The 19625-nt window shown below is 48.1% G+C and overlaps 1 protein-coding gene across 1 annotated transcript in view; it reads right to left on the minus strand.

The window, feature by feature from the left end:
• The window catches only part of LOC135889397 (zinc finger protein 208-like), a 685678-nt gene that overhangs the window by 428013 nt on the left and 238040 nt on the right, over window positions 1–19625 (minus strand).

The following is a 19625-nucleotide window of genomic DNA, read 5'->3' on the forward strand; positions in this document are numbered from 1 at the left end:
GGCTTTTTCAACATCAGAAAATCCACACAGGGGAGAGGCCCTATAAATGCAGTGAGTGTGGGAAAAGATTCACTAGCAGCTCAGCCCTTTCTAAACATCAGAGAATCCACACAGGGGAGAGGCCCTATGAATGCACTGAGTGTGGGAATACCTTCTCTTGGCACTCAGCCCATCTTAGCCATTAGAGAATCTGCAAAGGAGCTCATCATCCTAAAAACCTTTAGGGCTATAAATTTTTTTCTCTAATACTCTTCCTGATTCCCACATAGTAACTTTTAAAGTTGTTTGAACAGTTTGCAGCACCGTTATCCCTCAGCTTGTCCAGATGAGTGGCCCATTTTTGCGTTTTGCTTTTTGCTCTGTTTTGAGGTGGACCCATTTGTTCTTTCTATCAACTCCATTGTCCCATGAATAATTCAAGTGTTCCCTTCCTATTGGGAACCAGGGAGCATCACATTTATACCATTCCTCCTATTGCAAAGTTATTGTTAGTCACCAATGATACAGATTGTATAATTCACAGTAGTTCTCACATTGCTTTGGGTTGTGCTGAAGAGCCATTATATTGGGAACTTTTCAAATTACATTTAAATGAAGAGGAGCAGGGCAGTGAAAAAAGTGTCATTTCAGCCTCTGTGACACTGGGAGGAGATGCGGTGATTCAGAGATTCCCTCCTTCCCCATCACCGCAGAACTGTTACCTTTTGTCTGAGCCATATAGAATTTATCTCCGTAACATTCTATCCATCCACTTCTCAAAGTGTCATATGATGAAGCTTTCTCCATTGTCTGTGCTTGGAGATGATGCTTTGACTTCTTTAATCCTATATCAGAGTCGCTATGACTGGAGATGAAAGTGTCAAAGACCTGGAAGGGGAATTCAAATGGATCCCAAACACAGTGTGATCATTTGGAGTTTAAATCCCAGGTTCCCTCTATTGGTAAAGCCACTTCTGGCAAGGTGGCTGTTTTCCCCCCATTATGGGGATGCTAGGATACTAAAAATGTTGTCAATAACATAACTGACTATTGAGACAGAGCTGAATGTAGTATGTTTGAATGGATCAGAGGAGAATGTGATGGGAGAATCACTGTTTCTGAATAATCAGATGTAATCTGTTCTGGAATTTCACTTGACACTTTCATTGTCATGTAGTCTATCTCTCTGTGATGTGGGTTTCTATCTTTCCTGAAGGCTGTTTCGTCGCCCAATTGGATATTGGTTCAGATTGATAAGATGTAGCTCAGATTTATTGGAGAATTTACGACAAATGACCATTTGCTAAAGTCATCATTTCTCACTTGAGCTTTGCTTTTTTCCCATCCCTCCATGATGACATGAAGAAAGTTCAAGTGCAGTTCTGTCAACAGGTGAGAACTATCCAATTTACTGGACATGCTAACAAAGAAACAGGTGATTTAAAATTTTCACTGGGAAATGGTGAACAGCAGCGGAACTCCAACTAACTGAAGGAAGTGCATATGATCACAGTGTAGTTCAATTGTCATGTCAGCCGCATGGATGCCAACAGAATCCCCCGCCAGCTTCTGTATGGTGAGCTCTCCCAGGGCATCCGGCATATAGGTCGTCCACGGAAACGTTACAAGGACACCATCAAAGCCAATCTGCACTACAGCAGTATCAAACCTAGGGACCTTGAGGACGCCGCCAGCGACAGAACACAGTGGTGTGCAACAGTCAGAAATACCTGCATCGCCTTTGAGGAAAGACCGCTGCCGGCGTTCTACAAGAGGCACGCGAACGACGTCACAGAGCATCAGCAGTGCACAATCCACTGACCACGAACTTCCCATGCACCATCTGCAGCAAAATGTGCACCTCTAGAATTGGCTTGTACAGTCACCAGAGGGCACACCATAAGACCGACCAACTGATGATCTGCACAGATTTGTCATCATCGGATTCGATGGACTACCAGGGACTAGGAAGGAGTTCAATTGTTAAAGTCAATATTGTCTCAGATGATCTGGGGAGATAATTCCATGGTAAGTGACTTTGAACAAGGCAAAATGCCCAGGCGTTTGGTTCCCAAAACATTTGTAACCCAGGTCCTACAAATGATCTGTCCTCACTAATGCTATGGTGTGGGAGTTGCTGTCCTTCATGACACAGATGTTGAGGAAATTGCAGTGGGGATTTTGCTGAATTTATCCTTTGTAGCTGCTAAAAATGTGTATAAAATGAAATCAGTGTTCAAATGTAATAGCTTCAGAAAAATAGCTATTTTTGAATAGAAACTTCAGCTCTGGTAATTAACAGAGATTCTGATCCAGCCCTGTACCGAGTCCCTTGTCTAGAACTGTGCTACCAAATTAAAGAAAAGCTGGGCATGTTTTGGAAAGCCATTCCTCACTAATGGTGCTGAGATTTTGAGTGGTTTTGTAAAGGATTCTACTTCCGAGAAGTGAAAATTTACCCTAACCAAGGCCAAGGATTTGGAAAGAACTGGGTTTGAAAGAGTACACACTCAGTTCTTGGTTTCAACCCCAGTAAAGGAAGCTATGGTGACCAATGACCGAAGGAAAATTGTTTGTACAACTCCACTTCCTAGTGCCGTGTCACTGATTACCGTTCCAAAGGATACCAGGGTTAGTCTGAGAACAATCATCCTTCACTGTTTGGATCCAAAGAGAGAGTACTTCATAGGACATTCCTTCCCCGTGAATCCCAAACTGGCTGCCTGATTGGGTAAGAAGGAATTTGAAGCTGTAGAAATGATAAGCAATGAGGCAATGGATGTGTCAGGCTCCAATGTCAGACTTCTGGATACACACGTTGAGTCCTGTTTCTATGGTTTTGTGTCTGACGCTGTGGCTACACAATAAAGCTGATGTTGGTGCAGCCTCACCAATGTATCTTCGCTGCAGTAGCACTGCTATTCCAGATGCTCTAAGGCAATGGGAGAGATTGCTCCTGTCAGACTTTATTAGTCCAGCCCCCACAAGCGGTGGTGACTATGTTGACAGGAGAAGCTCTCCTTCTGACGTAGCACTATCTACACAGGGGGTTAGGGCTGTGTAACTATGTTGCTCAGCTGTGTCGATTTTTCACACCCCTAGCAATATAGTTATACCGATAAATGTCTTTAGTGTAGACCAGGCAGTTTTATCTTGTTTTATGCATTTACATCACTTCTCCTCTACCTCCTCCTACTATGAATGATTAAAAAGTGTCAAAAGAGAGGTATTTTTCCTTATGATGCAAATATTCCCACATAGGAGACCTCTTCCACCAATACCCATGGCAGAAGATCCTGAGATATATGAACTCACAGAAGTGGTTGGGACCTACATTGGGACAAACCACAACTTGAGCCATGGTTTAGTTGTTGGCAGTGGGGATTAAAAAAACCAAATATGACAAGAATTTTTGATCTTTTAATATGTTATTGTTACCAATGAAAATAAAATTATAGGTGAAGTTATTGGTTAAACAGTAAGAGACTCATTGTATGATCTGAATTATTTTGGAAAAATGACAGTTGTCTTGTTTTTTGTTTTGTTAGTCATACAGGAAATGATAGCTAGTGTTGAAAAGTTAATTTTGATTTAATTTACCCCCTGTAGTGTAAGGAGTTCTGGTAGAAAACCTCACTCCAAAGGTCGGGTGGGAGAATGTGTGTGAGAAAGAGTGTGTAAGAGACCCAGGATAGATTTTAATTTTTTGTATTTCAAATAGAACTTATTTTGTTTAGCTTCAAAGTCCATTTCTATTACAAGGAAAACTACTCAAGGAGACAAGTTGTATGACTTTTTACCCACTTAATCTGTAAGTGTAACTGACTTCCCCACTTCTCTAATTTGCAAAGGAAAGGCATGACATCTGTCATAAGATGTGTCCAGCAGGTATGAAAGCTGCAATCTTCAACCATCAATATCAAGGAAAAGGCTGAAGTCCATTGCCTTTCACATCAAAAAGCCATCAAAAGGCTGGTCTATGCTGAAAAAATATGTTGACATAGCCACAACTCTCAGGGGTGAATACAGTGCCCTGAGAGAAGTAGTTAATGTGACCTGAGCTCCAGTATAGACAGTGTTATGTTGTCAGAAGAATACTTCCAGTGTTTGAAGTGTTGACATAGCCTTAGACAGATTGACCCCCGGTGGGAAGGAAATCATGACATCAATTCCAATTTTGACCCATCTCCCTGTTATGTGAGAAAGGTACTAGTATGGAGGGCTGAGCCAGCTGTCCGATCGCCTGGTTCCTCAATTGTAGCTACAGCTCTTAGTACCCATCAATCCAAAGACTGAGAGAGTTCCAACTGTTGTCATTTTAGTATCTTATTGTTCCTTTCTCTGTTTTTTGTGCTGGCCTTTCTATTTCAGGGTGTGACTGTATAGCTCAGGGAATGTATGACAAAGCTCATTGGTGCCAATTGGCAAAGGGGTCACGGCTATTCACAAGCAACTCCTGTCAGACCTTTCAAATTTGCCACACCTAATACACTGATTTTATAATATTTATCCAGGAAGCATAGCAGTGACATCTCTACTGAAAGTTTGTATGTTATTGTTACTCCTAATCACTGTGAGAGGTGTGTACGAGTCCTATTGAAGGAGTAATGTAAGTACATGGAAAATTATGCCCATATGGTATTGTCATGAAAGTGAGTCACCCTAGTCATAGGTCTTGGTAGGGACGGCCCATTCAAGTGGGAGGAAATTGTCACCTGTCCCTTGCTAACCAGCTATGTGATGTGTTGCTCCATTGTCAACCTTTGCACCAACCCAGAAAAGCCAATGGAAAACTATCAAAGACAAACTATAGATATCAAAAACCTGTGGACGTGAAAAGGACAATATGACAATGAGGAGATCATCCTTTCTGTGAATAAAGACAAAAGACTGATTCCGTTTATAACAGGGTGGAGAAAAATATTCTGGGTCTATTCACCAAGGAGATCCCTAATGAACAGTGGTGCTTCTTGAAAGGCAGGGCTGTGGCTACTAGGCACTAGCAATCACTGCAATAGACTGAGGTGTGAGGTGAGAATCTACTTAGATAGGAAAGGTAACTATTAAAAAGTGTAAGTTGCATTTTGTGATTTTGTTTTGTTGGTAACTGTTGGTTTCCATCACTCACGTTTGTTTCTGTTTAAATCTCTCTCCCTTGTTAAATAAATTTGTTAGTTCAATAACTGTACTCAAGCGCTGTGTGTGATGCAGTAGTAGTGGTCTCAGTAAAACTGGTAACCTGGGATATACCATTGCTTCAGGAAGAGAGGATCTGGGATTTCTCCAAGTATCTGGTGATCGGGGCTGGACCACAAAAGGAGACATGTTGAAGGAACTCAGGGTGAAGGGTGCCTCTATTGTCAATTGGCAGGGCTGCTGTAGCTCAGAGGAGGGTGCTTGAATGCCTGACAGGCTGAGTGAGTTTGGTCACTAACATCCAGCTGCCAAATGCAAAAGTCCCTCTTCCTAGTGGCAGGTGGCAACAAGGAGACTCAGAGCCCTCAGCACCCTGAGAAGGGTCACAAGGTGCATCTATGTTGATCCACCTGCCAAATCCACACAGGGAAAGCACCCTATAGCATAGCTCTCTGAATCAAAATAGCCCTAAAACTCTGCCCTATGAAATCATGGAACATGTGCTCTTTGTTCTGTGAAAGCATGTAAAGAATCCAAGCGCTGGATGGTAGGACTGGGTCCAGAGTGACCTAGACAAATTGGAGGATTGGGCCAAAAGAAATCTGAAGAGGTTCAACAAGGACAAGTGCAGAGTCCTGCACTTAGGACGGAAGAATCCCACACACCGCTACAGGCTGCAGACTGACTGGCTAAGGGGCAGTTCTGCAGAAAAGGACCTGGGGATTACAGTGGATGAGAAGCTGGATATGAGTCAACAGTGTGCCTGTGTTGCCTTGAAGGCTAACAGCATATTGGACTGCATTAGTAGGAGCATTGCCAGCAGATTGAGGGAAATGATTATTCCCCTCTATTTGGCACTGGTGAGGCTACATCTGGAGTACTGCATCCAGTTTTAGGCCCCCACTACAGAAAGGATGTGGACAAATTAGAGACAGTCCAGCGGTGGGCAACGAAAATGATTAGGGGACTGAGGCACATGATTTATGAGGAGAGGCTGAGGAAACTGGGATTATTTAGTCTGCAGAAGAGAAGGGCGAAGGGGGATTTGATAGCAGCCTTCAACTACCTGAAAGGGGTTCTAAAGAAGATGGAGCTCGGCTGTTCTCAGTGGTGGCAGATGACAGAACAAGAAGCAATAGTCTCAAGTTGCAGTGGGGGAGATAGAGGTTGGATATTAGGAAAAACTATTTCAGAAGGAGGATGGTGAAGCACTGGAATGGGATACCTAGGGAGGTGGTAGAATCTCAATCATTAGAGGTTTTTAAGGCTGGGCTTGACAAAGCCCTGGCTGGGATGATTTAGTTGGGGTGGGTCCTGCTTTGAATAGGGGATTGGACTAGATGACCTCCTGAGTTCTCTTCTGCCCCTAATCTTCTAAGTAGCTGCAGTGGTCCTCAAATGTTTGTGTTCACATCTGTACAGATGTTGGGAATGGGCGACGGGGATGGATCACTTGATGATTACCTGTTCTGTTCGTTCCCTCTGATGCACCTGGCATTGACCACTGCTGGAAGACAGGACACTGGGCTAGATGGACCATTGGTCTGACCCAGTATGGCTGTTTTTTATGTTTTATGTACAGGAATGAGGCACTTACAAAGCAGAAATGGGGGAAGGTCTCTAAATTTAAATCCATTTTAGAGAGGTGTGTTCAAACACAGTGAGACTCAATGTATGGAAGAAATAAGTGATCCCCAGCTCCTTCCCACAAGCCTTAGGTGGGGATTAGCTGCCAACAGTTGTGGCTGCTGCTCTGAGGGAAGCGGTATAAGCTATCTGCCTGTGGATGCAGCCCATCAGCTGGTTCTCCTGGGGCAGACAGTGAGTTGCTGGGCAAGAATGCTGCACTGCCTGGGGTCTGAAATATGAACAGGGATCTAAGGACTCTACACTGGCCTCCAGTGGGGATCAAGGATGCTGAGGCAGTGGAAACTCAGCATCACACTCATCAAGATTCAAAGCTGCTTGTGGGTGCAGAGGAGGGGGATGACTTTGCTGGATTTGTACTGCATCCCCTTAACCACTCGCCCACGACAACCTGGCAGCCCCCAGCTTTCTCATTGCTCTGTGGTTCTGTTCTCTGTGGAAAGGGGCTTCTAGGAACTGGTAATTCCAGCTGCATTAAAGGGCCATAAAAAAGAAGAAAGAGTAAATGTCTTAGAAAAGTCTGTGTGTGTCTGTTAGATGGGTTGGAGGTTGTCCAGAAATCAGTTTGCTCCAGTCTCTTTTCTCTGGGATTTCCTTTAGAAAAAGCTGAAGCAGGGAAGAAACCATCTGCTCTCTCTGAGGTGCAAACTCAGGACATTTAGATTATGAGACAGCACAGTTGGCAGAGAAGGCCCTGAAAGGCTTGTGGCTTAGTGCATGTAAGACCAGCAGTGACTGGGGCAGGAAAGGATCCAGGGGTGTGCTGGAAGAAGCAGGGAGATCTGGTGCCCAGATACCTTTCCTGGCAGTTTTCTCAGCACCAAGCAAACCAACTCCCTCTGCCATTGAACAATCCACATGGGACTAAGAGCAGCAGTGGGGGGCTTTCTCTTTGCCACTTCTGCTGGGGTGGGCAGCCATCCTGGAGGCCTTTCTAGAAGAGAATTGGGAACTGAGTTGTGAAAACCAGTTTGAAAAGAGGAAGCTCAGGTTTAGACTCATTTATTTATAATATTAAATAATCCTTCAATTCTAGTGTCACAATCAATACAATAGCTTCAGCCTGATAGTTTCCCAAAGGGAAAACTTAACTTCTCTCCAAAGGGAGTTGAGAGAGAGCACTTTTCAGAATCCAAGAGAGACAGGGCGGGTGAGGGTAAGAGCTTGTAGAGGACCAACCTCTCGTGGTGAAAGAGAGAAGCTTTGCAGCTAAACCAGAACACTTCTTCAGTTCTGTGTAGCCTGAAAGGCCGTCCCTTCCATAAACAGCAGTTAAAACTTCAGAACGGAGATACTGAGTCAGACCAGTTCATCTAGACCACTATCCTGTCTTCCGAAAGTGGACAATGCCCAGTGCCCTAGAGGGAATGAACAGAACAGGGAATCATCAAGTGATCCATCCCCTGTCGCCCATTCCCAGCTTCTGGCAAATAGAGGCTAGAGACACCATTCCTGCCCATCCTGGCTAATAGCCATTGATGGACCTATTCTCCATGGACTTCTCTTGTTCTTTTTTGAGCCCTGTTATAGTCTTGGCCTTCACAACACCCTCTGGCAAAGAGTTCCCCAGGTTAACTGTGTGTTGTGGGAAGAAATATTTCCTTTTGTTCATTTCAAACCTGCAGCCTATTCATTTCATTTGGTGACCCCTCCTAGTTCTTGTGTTATGAGAAGGAGTAAATAACATTCCCTTCCTTGGTCCTTTAAAATATATTATGTGACCCCCTTCCCCTTGTCTCTGATGTCCTGGGACAAACATGGATACAACGCCACCACAACAAACAAGGTTAAAAGTCAATGCACATGGGAGAAGCATCCTGTGTTTCATTCCTCATGTCCTACTCCCATCCTGTGGCCATTTCCTTTCCCTCCTTTCTGCTAAAAGCTTTGGTGTTTTGCACAGAAACATTATTTCCTCAGGAGCGACCCAGGAGTGGGGGCTGCATTCCTGTTCCAAAGAGTCACTAGAAGGGGGCAGAAAAAGGCCTTTAGCACAAGGTGTCCGTCACAGTCAAAAAATCATCTCCTTCCTGGCAGCCTGAAATTTTTTCCTTATCCTCCTGGAGCTGGGGGCTGGAATCAGCACTATCCAGCCCCTCCGTATGTAGCAGGAACAAACACAAACCCTGTCTTTAAAACAAGCTGTTCCCTTCCTTCTCAGGGAAGATTTTTCTATGATTGAAGTTGAGCTCCAGTTCCCCTCTCCTAGGGGCGGGTTGGGGGTGTGGCCAGCTCCCAATGAGATCTGTTTTCACCTTTGCCCCCCTTTCAGTCACACTGGGATGGCAACTCTGCTCCCAGCTGTCAGGTGGCCTCCAGCCCATCCGCCCTGCTTCGTAGCTCCATGGTCATGTGTCACTGCATTTGCTAGCACCCATAGCATATAGGAAAGGTGATTACACTGGCAGTATAGTGGTGAGCATAGCTGCCTTCTGAGCAGTTGACCTGGATTTGATTCCCAGCCAGTACAGTAATGGATTTTCTCTTTTGTTAGTTTTTTGTCTGGAAGTGGTTTAATTTCAGTCACATTGTGTTATAATCACATTATCAATAGAATGAGACAATAAATGTCTCAAAGCCCAGCAGGTCATACAGGATGGAGGCATACAAGGGGCTGGAATGTGTCATCTGAGAAAGACAGAACGCTTGGAACCCTGCATCTCCCACCCCCTTGCCTTCTGTGTTATGATTCCAGCTGCGTGCAATGTTTGTATGATGTTCCTGCATGATGGGGAAATAAAATTTTGAGTCAGTTTTTGCTCCTGCAGATTCCTTTGCTGTTACAATTATAATGACATGAACAAAAGGGAAGTAAAATAAAAATAAACCCAAAATTGCAATGCAGTTTGGGAAAGAGAAGATGATGGTTAAGCCAAACACTTCAAAATAAAACTTAATACTAAAAAGGGGGGGCGGGGGACTAATCAGGTATATAGAGATCCCCTTGATATTTGAACTCAAATTCCTAGAATCAAAGTTCAGACTTGACACTGTGGAAAACCTGCAACTACCTGTCTCTCTGAACCCCTGTGATGAGTAAGACTGAGTTGGGACACCTGTTCTGCTTCAATCATTTATTGTCTCTCTGTGTTCTCTGTCTCTTTCTTCTCCCCCCATTTCTCTTCTCCAATGTCTCTGCCTTTCTCCTCTTGCTCCCTCTCCACCTGCCCTTTCCCAGGAACTCACACTCTACAGCATTTAGGAAGAGCCAGAGCTTCCATGTACTGCAGATGATCCTGTGTCAGAGGACATGTGACCCAGGTCAGAACCAGTCACCAGAACAATATGACCCCGTATGGGAGACTTCTCTGCCTCCTCCACAATTTACACCCCCCCCACACTAAAGGGGGTGGGGTACAGCTCTGACTGAGAGGCCCCACAGGAGAAATTTCAGCCCAAAGACAAATTCGTGTGAATTGTTGAGAAGTGAAGAGCTCCCTTCCCCCCCCCCCCAAAATCCCCAGAACTCTAGTGTCACCCCCATGGCACCGGCACAGGGAACCCAGTGGGATGGGATTATAGAATACAAGTGGGGAGGGAGCAGGGGAGAGAGGTGACAGGGAGTCTCTCATTTTCCTTCTCTCTTCACTTTCTGTTCTCTTCCAGGAACGGCAGTCGCAGCATGGAGGGATTTGTCTGATTATTAGGAATCCATGTCTGTCATGGAGGTCACAGAAGTCACAGATTCTGAGACTTCCCGCGACCTCTGTGACTTCTGCAGTGGCCACTGTGGCTGACTCCAGGGCCACTCAAGCAGCTGGCCCCGGGACCCCCTGAGCAGCAGTCCCGGAGGTGGCAGGAGCAGCCGCAGCTCAGTGGTCCCCAGAAAGCGCTCCTAGGGTGGCTGGAGCAGTGGCTGGCCCCCTGGGGCTCCCCCCTCCCGGCAGGAGCTGGAGTGTCAGTGGGCCCTTGGGGCTTCTCCCCCAGTAGCTGGTGCCACATGCCCCCCCACACTCCCTCTCCCCCACAGCTGGATCCACGGACCCCCTGGGCTCCTCTCCCCAAGATTGAATGAGGGGTATTTATGGGATAAGTCATGGACAGGTCACAGTGATTTTTTGTTTCTTGCCCATGACCTGTCCATGATTTTACTAAAAATACCTGTGATTAATTTGTCACCTTACTCATTATTGATCAAATAAATTGAAATGCTTCGACCTGCCAGTGGATTTAACCCAGGACCCTCAGAGTCAGCAGCTGTTACGCCCCACACTGAGCTCTCTGGTCAGGTGTCCTAGTGCTGGGAGCCTCCTGTTTAGATCCTAAAATAGCATTTTTGCTCCGGGAGGCTGAAATTTTGGACCGGACATTGTAGCTCCACCGTTATTTTATTGAATTGCTTCAAAACAGCAACTCAAGAAAGTCTCCTAAGGGCCAGGCTCTCTGCCATGGAAAAGCTGCGACTGCTCTCCAGGAGTCTGTGCGTTCCACACACCAAAGTACAAAGCTCCTCTAAACTGAATTGGGATCAGACCATGACAGGGTTGGTAACACAAATACTTCAGACTATTAACCCCAAGTCCCTTTCTTTCTTTAACCCAGGACGTGCCAGTCAACTGTTAAGCATGGTGTTATCTTCAGCTTAAAATACCTCTCAGTACATTTAATAGAGGAAGTGAAACCCCCTCCCACAAATGGCTCCCTGTTATGAAGTTATCATACCTGCCCCTGGAGACTGGTTTTATACTCTTAGAGCTTTCTCTCTTCAAACCCATCCTTATCCCAATCTATGGGCCAACCTCTGCTGTGATGCAGTAGGGAGCGGGGTGGATTGACCTGGGAATGTCGTCTAGTCTAACTGGGACTGTCAGCATTGGGGATGTGATAGCAGGGGATGACTTTATTTGAGGGACGATACCTGAGCCTGTAACCTGAGCCAGGAGGGGGGTGGGGCCAGGTGACACCTTTGCCCTGGAAACTGGACAAAGGGAGAGGAGGAGCCGGGGGGAGGGGAGTGAGTTGACTGGAGGGGGGTTTTCAGTTTTGGGCTGGCTGGGAAGAGGCAGGGAACCCCAAGTCTGGGGTCTAAGCTCCTTGCCCCCCAGAGGGACCTGGCTGAAGGGTCCTGGTTGTACCTACAAGCCCTGCTTGGGACTGTGTTCCTGTCGTCTCATAAACCTTCTGTTTTACTGGCTGGCTGAGAGTCATGGTGAATCACAGGAAGTGAGGGTGCAGGGCCCTGACTCCCCCACACTCTGTGACACTCCGCATTTCAGAGTTTAGAATTTACTCTCATGACCCTAGTATGGCACTTTCCATGTGAATTAGACAAATGGGGGAAGCTACATGGCTAATGAAAACCAATGTGCTGGGTGAAGCCTGAACTCATAACCCCAGCAGTATTCCACCCTGCACTAACCAGTTGTACCCCTGTAGGTGCTTTGTAGGCAAACTTGGGAAGTAGGCAGTTACCTGTGTCTGTCGTTAACTTTGGCTGCTGATAGACATGCTGATGGTTTAAACCCAACTGAAGTTAGAAGTTTTTTTAAGTGATGAGAATCCAGTACATTTGAAGAGGCAGAAAATCTCCTGTATTCTGGTCTAGCCTCATTTGACTCCTTCTGCCTATCTTCTTCCTTCCCCCTCAGGTTCTTTCCTTCCCCATTGGGAACATGCAGAGATGAACCCTGGTCAGTCTGTGTCACACAGTCTGTATCCCATAGAGCAGTGGTTTTCAAACTGCAGAATGTAAGGCACTGGGTCGCGGTGGCTCTGGTCAGCATCACCGATCAAGCCCTTAAAAGTCCCGTCGGCGGTGCTGCCCAGCTAAGGCAGGCTAGTCCCCATCTGTTCTGACACCACCGTGCACGCCAGAAGTGGCCAGCAGCAGGTGTGGGTCCTAGGCGGGGGGGCCACGGGGTTCTGCAAGCTGCCCCCAACCTGGCCAATGGGAGCTGGGGGGGGGGCGGGGTGATGCCTGCGGGCAAGAACCACACGGAGCCGCTTGTGCACCTCCACTTAGGAGATAGATCTGCTGCTGGTCGCTTCCAGGGCGCAGCACAGTCTGCAGTGCCAGGACAGGCAGGAAGCCTGCCTTAGCACCCCCACTGCACCACTGACTGGGAGCTGCCTGAGGTCACCCCGCGCCTCTGCCCCCTCCTTCCAGATGCTTTGGGGTGCCCTAGAGCCCAGCATGGAGCTGCTGTCCCTGCAGGGTCACTGGGCATCACACAGGGGTGATGTGAGGTTATGATCCCCCAGATCAGCCCTGTGGGAACTCAGCCCTGTGAGGAATTCAATGTCTGTGGAAAAGCACTTCTAGGAATTGGGATTCCCAGCTGCATTAAAGCGGCATGAAGGAGAAGGGAGAGTTAATGCTTTAGAAAAGTCTGGGTGCACTGGATGTGAAGAAAGGTGCCCAGCAGTCAGTTTGCAGTACGGCCAACCCCAAATGTTCAAAAACCCTGAGTCAGGCTCACAAAAATCATGAGATTGGCTTTAAAATCATGAGATTCTGTAAAAATAATAGATTTGGGGATCTTTTTATTTGCTTTCTGCTTGATGAGCCTTTAGGGTGCACTGGGGTGACATTTTGAATCTTTCTCCACAGCCACAAGGGCTAGAAACGTACTATTTCTTTAAGAGCGAAGGCTGAAATCATCACATCTCCACTTGACTCCAGGAGCTGGGGCTTTAAGGAAAACAATAACTCTCCTGAGACTCAAGGCAAAATCATGAGAGTTGGCAGCAGTGATCGGATTGAGTCCTTATTCTCCGGGATTCCCTGGAGCAGGGGTTCCCAACCTTTTTCTTTCTGTGGGGCCCGCCCAACATGGTATAAAAACTCTACAGCCCACCTGTGCCCCAACAACTGCTTTTCTGCACGTCCAGTAAATTAAAAGCCAGGGCTGTCGTTAGGGGGTAGCCAGCAGAGCGATTGTTCATGGCCCCACAACACAGGGGCCCCCACGAAGTTAACATGCTTTGGCTTCAGTCCCAGGCGGAAGGGCTCAGATTTCAGATTTCTGCCCTGAGCCCCAGTGAGTCTAATACTGGCCCTGCTTTCTGGTATATTTCTCCCCGCCCCCTACCCGAAACCAGCTCGCTGCCCCCCAGGGGGCTCTGGACCCTGGCTGAGAACCATGGCCTTGGACCTCTGTTTAGAAGAAGGGAGAAAAGCTGCTGCCTTTCCTGATGGCTGAATTCAGGCCCTGAGGGTATGTCTACACTACGAAATTAGATCGAATTAATAGAAGCCGGTTTTATAGAAATCGGTTGTATACAGCCGATTGTGTGTGTCCCCACATAAAATGCTCTAAGTGCTCTAGTCGGCGGACCGCGTCCACAGTACGGAGGCTAGCGTCGACTTCCGGAGCATTGCACTATGGGTAGCTATCCCACAGTTCCCGCAGTCTCCGCCGCCCATTGGAATTCTGGGTTGAGATCCCAATGCCCGAATGATGCAAAACAGTGTCGCGTGGGGTTCTGGGTACATGTCGTCAGGCCCCTCCCCCTCCGTCAGAGCAATGGCAGACAATAGATTCGCGCCTTTTTACCTGGGTTACCTGTGCAGACAACATACCACGGCAAGCATGGAGCCCGCTCGGCTCAGCTCACCGTCACCATATGTCATCTGGGTGCCGGCAGACGTGGGACTGCATTGCTACACAGCAGCAGCAGCTAACTGCCTTTTGGTGGTAGACGGTGCAGCATGACTGGTAGCCTTCATTGGCGATCTGGGTGCCGGCAGCCGTGGGGCTGCATTGCACCAGCCCCTTGCCTTTGGCCTTTTGGCAGTAGATGGTTTATTACGACTGGTAACCATCCTCGTCGTACAGCAGTGGCTGTCGATCATGGGCACCTGGGCAGACATGCTCAGTCCTATGGAACTGTCTTGATGATGATGGTTATCAGTCGTAGTATGCCATTTTCTGCCAAGCGCCCTGTTGGCTCATCGCACGTTAGCAGAGTCTTCCCTGAGCAGCAGATCGTGCAATAGGCCTGAAGGCTAACTGCCAAGCGCCCAGTATTTGCTGCCAAGCACCCAGAAAATGCTGAGGGCTATCAGTCATGCTGCACCGTCGTCTTAAGATGTAAAAAATAGATTTGTTCTGTATTCATTTCCTTCCCCCCTCCCTCCGTCAAATCAACGGCCTGCTAAACCCAGGCTTTTGAGTTCAATCTTTGGGGGGGCCATTCTGTGCGACAGTTGTTTGTGTTTCTCCCTGATGCACAGCCACCTTTCTTGATTTTAATTCCCTGTACCTGTACGCCATGTCGTCACTCGCCCCTCCCTCCCTCCCTCCCTCCCTCCTTCCCCTGGTCCGTCAGATACTAGTTTCGCGCCTTTTTTCAGACCAGACACCATAGCTAGCACTGGGATCATGGAGCCTGCTCAGATCACCGCGGCAATTATGAGCACTATGAACACGACGCGCATTGTCCTGGAGTATATGCAGAGCCAGGACATGCCAAAGCAAAACCAGGACCAGCCGAGGAGGCGATTGCAGCGCGGCCACGAGAGTGATGAGGAAATGGACATGGACATAGACCTCTCACAAGGCACAGGCCCCAGCAATGTGCAAATCATGGTGTTCCTGGGGCAGGTTGATGCCGTGGAACGCCGATTCTAGGCCCGGGAAACAAGCACAGACTGGTGGGACCGCATCGTGCTGCAGGTGTGGGACAATTCCCAGTGGCTGCGAAACTTTCGCATGCGTAAGGGCACTTTCATGGAACTTTGTGACTTGCTTTCCCCTGCCCTGAAGCGCCAGAATACCAGGATGAGAGCAGCCCTCACAGTTGAGAAGCGAGTGGCGATAGCCCTGTGGAAGCTTGCAACGCCAGACAGCTACCGGTCAGTCGGGAATCAATTTGGAGTGGGCAAATCTACTGTGGGGGCTGCTGTGATCCAAGTTGCCAGGGCAATGAGAGACCTGGTGATATCAAGGGTAGTGACTCTGGGAAACGTGCAGGACATAGTGGATGGCTTTGCTGCAATGGGATTCCCAAACTGTGGTGGGGCGATAGACGGAACCCATATCCCTATCTTGGCACCGGAGCACCAAGCCACCGAGTACATAAACCGCAAGGGGTACTTTTCAATGCTGCTGCAAGCCCTGGTGGATCACAAGGGACGTTTCACCAACATCAACGTGGGCTGGCCGGGAAGGGTACATGATGCTCGCGTCTTCAGGCACTCTGTTCTGTTTCGAAAGCTGGAGGAAGGGACTTTCTTCCCGGACCAGAAAATAACCGTTGGGGATGTTGAAATGCCTATCGTGATCCTTGGGGACCCAGCCTACTCCTTAATGCCATGGCTCATGAAGCCGTACACAGGCAGCCTGGACAGGAGTCAGGACCTGTTCAACTACAGGCTGAGCAAGTGCCGAATGGTGGTAGAATGTGCATTTGGACGTTTAAAAGCGCGCTGGCGCAGCTTACTGACTCGCTCAGACCTTAGCGAAAAGAATATCCCCATTGTTATTGCTGCTTGCTGTGCGCTCCACAATATCTGTGAGAGTAAGGGGGAGACATTTATGGAGGGGTGGGAGGTTGAGGCAAATCGCCTGGCCGCTGATTACGCGCAGCCAGACACCAGGGTGGTTAGAGGAGCACAGCAGGGCGCGGTGCGCATCAGAGAAGCTTTGAAAACGAGTTTTGTGACTGGCCAGGCTACGGTGTGAAACTTCTGTTTGTTTCTCCTTGATGAAATCTCCGCCCCCCCCCACCCACCCGGTTAACTCTACTTCCCTGTAAACCAACCACCCCACCCTCCCCTACCCTCCCCCCTTCGAGCACCACTTGCAGAGGCAATAAAGTCATTGTTACTTCACATTCATGCATTCTTTATTAATTCATCACACAACTAGGGGGATAATTGCAAAGGTAGCCCGGGATGGGTGGGGGAGGAGGGAAGGAAAAGGACGCACTGCAGTTTAAAACTTTAAAACTTTAACACTTATTGCTCGGGAAATCATCTGGGGTGGAGTGACTGGGTGGCCGGAGGCCCCCCCACCGTGTTCTTGGGCGTCTGGGTGAGGAGGCAATGGGACTTCGGGAGGAGGGCTGTTGGTTACACAGGGGCTGTAGCGGCGGTCTCTGCTCCTGCTGCCTTTCCTGCAGCTCAACCATACGCTGGAGCATATCAGTTTGATGCTCCAGCAGCCGGAGCATCGACTCTTGCCTTCTCTCTGCAAGCTGACGCCACCTATCATCTTCAGCCCGCGATTCAGCACGCCACCTCTCCTCTCGCTCATATTGGGCTTTTCTATAATCAGTCATTGACTGCCTCCACGCATTCTGCTGTGCTCTGTCAGCGTGGGAGGCAGTCTGTAGTTCTGTAAACATTTCATCACGCGTCCTTCGCTTTCGCTTTCGAATCTTCACTAGCCTCTGTGAAGGAGAAAGATTTGCAGCTGGTGGAGGAGAAGGGAGAGGTGGTTAAAAAAGACACATTTTAGAGAACAATGGGTACACTCTTTCATGTTAAATTTTGCTGTTCACATTACACAGCACATGTGCTTTCGTTACAAGGTCGCATTTTTCCTCTTATATTGAGGGCCTGCCGGTTTGGTGTGAGAGATAACTCACGCAGTGCCAGGCCACAGATTTCAGCTTGCAGGCAGCCATGGTAAGACACAGTCTTTTGGCTTTTTTAACCTTCTTAACATGTGAGGATGGTTTAAAACAGTACTGCTCTCATTAACCATACCAAGCACCCGTTGGGTTGGCCATTTAAAATGGGTTTGCAATGTAAAAGGAGGGGCTGCGGTTTCACGGTTAACATGCAGCACAAACCCAACTAATTCCCCTCCCCCACACACCCAATTCTCTGGGATGATCACTTCACCCCTCCCACCCACCGCGTGGCTAACAGCGGGGAATATTTCTGTTCAGCAGAGCAGGAAGGGGCACCTCTGAATGTCCCCTTAATAAAATTGCCCCATTTCAACCAGGTGACCGTAAATGATATCACTCTCCTGAGGATAACAAAGAGCGATAAGGAATGGATGTTGTCTGCATGCCAGCAAACACCGGGACCATACACTGCCATGCTTTGTTATGCAATGATTCCAGACTACATGCTACTGGCCTGGCGTGGTAAAGTGTCCTACCATGGCGGACGGGATAAGGCAGCCCTCCCCAGAAACCTTTTGCAAAGGCTTTGGGAGTACATGAAGGAGAGCTTTCTGGAGATGTCCCTGGAGGATTTCCGCTCCATCCCCATACACGTTAACAGACTTTTCCAGTAGCTGTACTGGCCGCGATTGCCAGGGCAAATTAATCATTAATCATTAAACACGCTTGCTTTTAAACCATGTGTAATATTTACAAAGGTACACTCACCAGAGGTCCCCTGTGTGCCCCCAGGGTCTTGGGTGAGTTCGGGGGTTACTGGTTCCAGGTCCAGGGTGATAAACATATCCTGGCTGTTGGGGAAACCGGTTTCTCCGCTTCCTTGCTGCTGTGAGCTATTTACATTATCTTCATCCTCATCTTCCTCGTACCCCAAACCCGCTTCCCTGTGTGTTTCTCCAGTGAGGGACTCATAGCACACGGTTGGGGTAGTGGTGGCTGCACCCCCTAGAATGGCATGCAGCTCCGCGTAGAAGCGGCATGTTTGCGGCTCAGCCCCGGACCTTCCGTTTGCTTCTCTGGCTTTGTGGTAGGCTTGCCTTAGCTCCTTAATTTTCACGCGGCACTGCTGTGCGTCCCTGTTATGGCCTCTGTCCTTCATGGCCTTGGAGACCTTTTCTAATATTTTGCCATTTCGTTTACTGCTTCGGAGTTCAGCCAGCACTGATTCATCTCCCCATATGGCGAGCAGATCCCGTACCTCCCGTTCTGTCCATGCTGGAGCTCTTTTGCGATCCTGGGACTCCATCATGGTTACCTGTGCTGATGAGCTCTGCGTGGTCACCTGTGCTCTCCACGCTCAGCAAACAGGAAATGAAATTCAAACGTTTGTGGGGCTTCTCCTGTCTACCTGGCCAGTGCATCTGAGTTGAGAGTGCTGTCCAGAGCGGTCACAATGAAGCACTGTGGGATAGCTCCCGGAGGCCAATAACGTCGAATTCCGTCCACACTAACCCAATTCCGACCCCCTAAGGCCGATTTTATCGCTAATCCCCTTGTCGGAGGTGGAGTAAAGAAACCGGTTTAAAGGGCCCTTTAAGTCGAAAGAAAGGGCTTCGTTGTGTGAACGTGTCCAGGCTTAATTCGATTTAACGCGGCTAAAGTCGACCTAAACTCGTAGTGTAGACCAGGCCTTAGAGTGGGATATTCCTGCACTGCCAGCGACACCAGGAAAGCTCACTGAGCAGCTGCCTGGCCTCAGGAACAGTCTAAGCCTGCAGGGCCCCAGGGGGCAATCAAGCAGCTGGGTCAGGCTGGGAACCTTCATTCCCAGAGAACTGCCCTGGCTCCGTTCTCAGCAGCAAAGAAGTCAATTCCCCACCCCGATGATTCAGTCTGGAGCTAAGTGCAGTGCTGGGGGTTTCTCCTTTCACTCCTGCTGGGAAGAGCCGAGGTCCCAGGGGGCATTTCTAGCAGAGCATTTGGAACTCAACTGGGGGAACCAGCCTTCATTACAGAACGCTCACGTTCAGACGACATCTTTATTTCCAGTTTTTTATAATACGATATAATCCTTCAATCCTTCAATCCTAGTGTCACCATCGATAACATGGCTTGTTCAGCCTGGTGGGATACCAAGGGTAAACACTAACCAGCTCTTCAAATCCAAGAGAGTGTAGATAAATCACCTCTCAGAGACAATGCGGGGTAATCAATAGGCAGACGGCGGGCCAAATCGCTTTTGAATGGACCCCAAAATCTTTTTATTTACTTATTATTATCATCATTATTGTTATTTATTATTATTATTTACGCTGGAGTCTGGACCTTGACTAGACCTTGAC

The sequence above is a fragment of the Emys orbicularis genome, chromosome 15 (genome assembly GCF_028017835.1).
Source record: "Emys orbicularis isolate rEmyOrb1 chromosome 15, rEmyOrb1.hap1, whole genome shotgun sequence".
Lineage (NCBI taxonomy): Eukaryota > Metazoa > Chordata > Testudines > Emydidae > Emys > Emys orbicularis.